A 3,288-nucleotide genomic window follows, 5' to 3' on the forward strand; every position below is an offset into this window, starting at 1 on the left:
AGTTGCGTTGAATGTTATCTTTTTTTAGAAACTCCAAAAGATCGAAGATGTTTTTAAAACATATGTATTACCTCGTTTATACGAAGGTTTGAATGAAACCACATCAACTGAACGCGATTTCCAGTATAGTGTTTATACCATGCATTTCAAAGCGGATTATGTGGCAACGCTACTGAAATGGATTGAAGTCAGCAGTTAACTTGCTGCCAAAAGGCTGCCAGTCAGTGTTCGAACCCCTCAAGCTTCAGTAGTACATAAAACAAAATTTCCGCAGTAGAGTTGGATTTTTAATTTACGAATCAAACATTGTAAGTTTTACATGAACAATAATGAAAAAATTCACGAGGGTCATTCATCTTAATAAGGAAAAAGCTTTGAGAAACCTTTCATGGAAACTTTACCTGAGTTGTGTGAAATCACCTAGATGTATGAATATTATGTTACATATTTAGGTAAATATTCATAGGTATATGAGAGGATTCTCAAAGCTTTTTCCTTATTAAGGTGAATGCCCCTCGTGAATTTTTTCATGATTGTTCATGTAAAACTTACAATGTTTGATTCGTAAATTAAAAATCCAACTCTACTATGGAAATAATATATAGGTATAAAATAAAACGTTAATATGAGACCTTTTGTAAAATGATATTGGAACAAGTCTAGAATACCAACAGCTTAGCTATAAGAAAACTAAAAATGCGTATCGATAGAACTTTTTACTCTGATTTCAAGCATACCAATATTATTTGGCGCGAACAAAGCAAATAAAAGAGTATAAGGATAAACTTTTCTATTGTGTTATATTTTTAGTATCTCGGAAACTACTCAACCGATTTGAAAAGTGTTGATATCAATTTAAACGACGTAAATACTATAATTTAATACGACGTACATACTATAACTATTTTTGAAACAAATTTTAAATAATCGCCATTTAAAAAAATGTACACATATACAATTGCGACTTTACCACTATTATTAAATACCTATTGAGGCAATTCATCTAAACATGTAAATGCCTCGTAACCATGTAAAGCTCGTAAGCTTCCTTAATTTTGTATGGAAAATCGTTTATTTACGAGATTTACGCGGTTACGACGAACTTACGCGTTCAATGGATAACCATATTATATTATATATTATTAAATAGTATTAAAAAAAGATTATTAAATAGTGGGTTAACGTCAGTTATAAGACGGAGCAGGTATTCAGACAAGCAGAGTAGAGGAGTAAATTTTAATAACGTTAAAAACCGGAGTAGATCTACGCCAACCGCAGGAAAGTACGAATACTGCTACCAGCTGTTTCTAAATAGTGAAGTTCACAAAGTAGTGTTGCCAGGAGCCTGACAGTAAGCACTATTTTTTTTTTTTCAAAAGTTATCTTCGATTCGTCATTCAAGCTTTAATGTATAAAAATGAAATGCAATGACAAAAACACTGAGGGAAATAATGCGTAATGCATAATGCATAGTAAAAATGAACACTTTATATTTGACAATGGTTTAAAAATGTTCGTATTTAAAAATAATATTTTCATACAAAAATGTATTACGCACGTATTTGACTGTTCACATCTGAGTTGCGTTGGCATGCAGAGAGAGTATCCGCTTAGAAAATTTTAGAACCCCGGTTCGAATCGCAACTGGCACAAGTTTTATTTTATTTTTTATCTAAAATTGGTTACAACGTAATGCAGAAGCGGGCAATTGGTCGGAGTCTAGGAAATTCAATGTTAGATGTAAATAGAATTTTATATGTGCTTGTACCAAACTTTGGACTACTTACAATCACCTGCAGTCTAGTTTGTGGTGTGCTCTAAGTCTATATCAATATCCTACAGGGTGTTTATCCGTACAATTCGCGTTGTTTTTGTTTACTTTATAATTTTTGGGAGTAGTTGTTCACGTGAAATTCGTGATAGGGCCCATTAACTAACGTATATATATTATAACGTATCTCAAAGCTAATAAACTGTGTACAATATATGCGTAAGATAAATTAGAGTAAGCATATGAAATGTTTCCTTATAGTATGTACGTTATATCAGGGATGATAAATGAAGTTTTCGAAATTGTACCAAACGTCAGAAAAAAATGTACCAAATCTAATAAAAATGTAGCAATGAAAAATTTTAAACGCTTTCACAAAAACAATAAATGCTTAAAAGAAATATACATTTATTTAACGCCTTTTAAATAAACATCTTGCAAAAATATACATATATGGGTATTTTCATACGTCGCATACGTGGCAGTCGTACGTTTCAATGTGATACAAACAAGGAATACCATTTGTTTTCTTTAACTTTAACCATTGTATAGCATATAATTAGCTCTATGTTTAACCGAAAAATGAAAACAATCGAACTGCTTGGTCCTGAATTATAAGCATTTAAAGAGAGCGTCGTTACGTGACAAAAAATGGAAGTAGATTTTTTCATTTCTTACAAAATCGCAAAACTCTGCGAATTGTGGATGGCTATTTTCATGAAACTTATTTTAATATGATTTGGAGCAATTCTAAGTTGTTTTTAGAGTTTTTTTAATTAATGAAACTTGTTTCAATTTTCTTTTACAACCCCAAGTGTGAAACATCACGTGACGTAGCGTCATGTGACATAAATTTCCATCCTTATATTTTTGTTAATATTGCTTTTAAATGAATTTTTAACGCAAATAAAACATATATTTTATGTAGAATATACTTCATATTTTGACCTCAGCGCCTACTCAGGGTGAATTTGTAGGAAATCTATGACTTATTATGTTTCAACTACATACGCCAAATTCGAACCAAATCGGACCATAATACGGTTTTTCGAAATATCTCAACCTTAGCGCCACCTAGGAAGATCATTTTACGTAAACATGATTCTACTTACATAGCCAGTATATATTTTAAAAAGCAGACAAATCGGCCGGTAAATACGTTAGATATAAGATTTTTATTTTTTTTTTGTCGTAGTGGACCTTCCGATGAAAACACCCATATGTATTAAAAGTAGAATAAAAATTAGTCAAGCATTTCACTTTCTTCGAGATCGTAAGCCACATTTTGGTTTAAAGACCATGTATGTATTTTTTTATCATGACAAAAACTTTGAGAAGGTTTTATATAATCTTTTGCTTTTATTAGGAATCGAGGGTTTTTAATACTAATCTGTTTCTACATATAGCTTTTATCAGATTCTGAACAGAAAAGTAACGTTCAATTTTTGCGGAGGAATGTGGAATAGACATTAAAGGTATTTTAAAAATGTTTGCAAGCATCGGGTCGTTAAGTTCGT

The sequence above is a fragment of the Rhagoletis pomonella genome, unplaced genomic scaffold, assembly GCF_013731165.1.
Source record: "Rhagoletis pomonella isolate Grant_MI unplaced genomic scaffold, Rhpom_1.0 Rhpom_scaffold_00009, whole genome shotgun sequence".
Lineage (NCBI taxonomy): Eukaryota > Metazoa > Arthropoda > Insecta > Diptera > Tephritidae > Rhagoletis > Rhagoletis pomonella.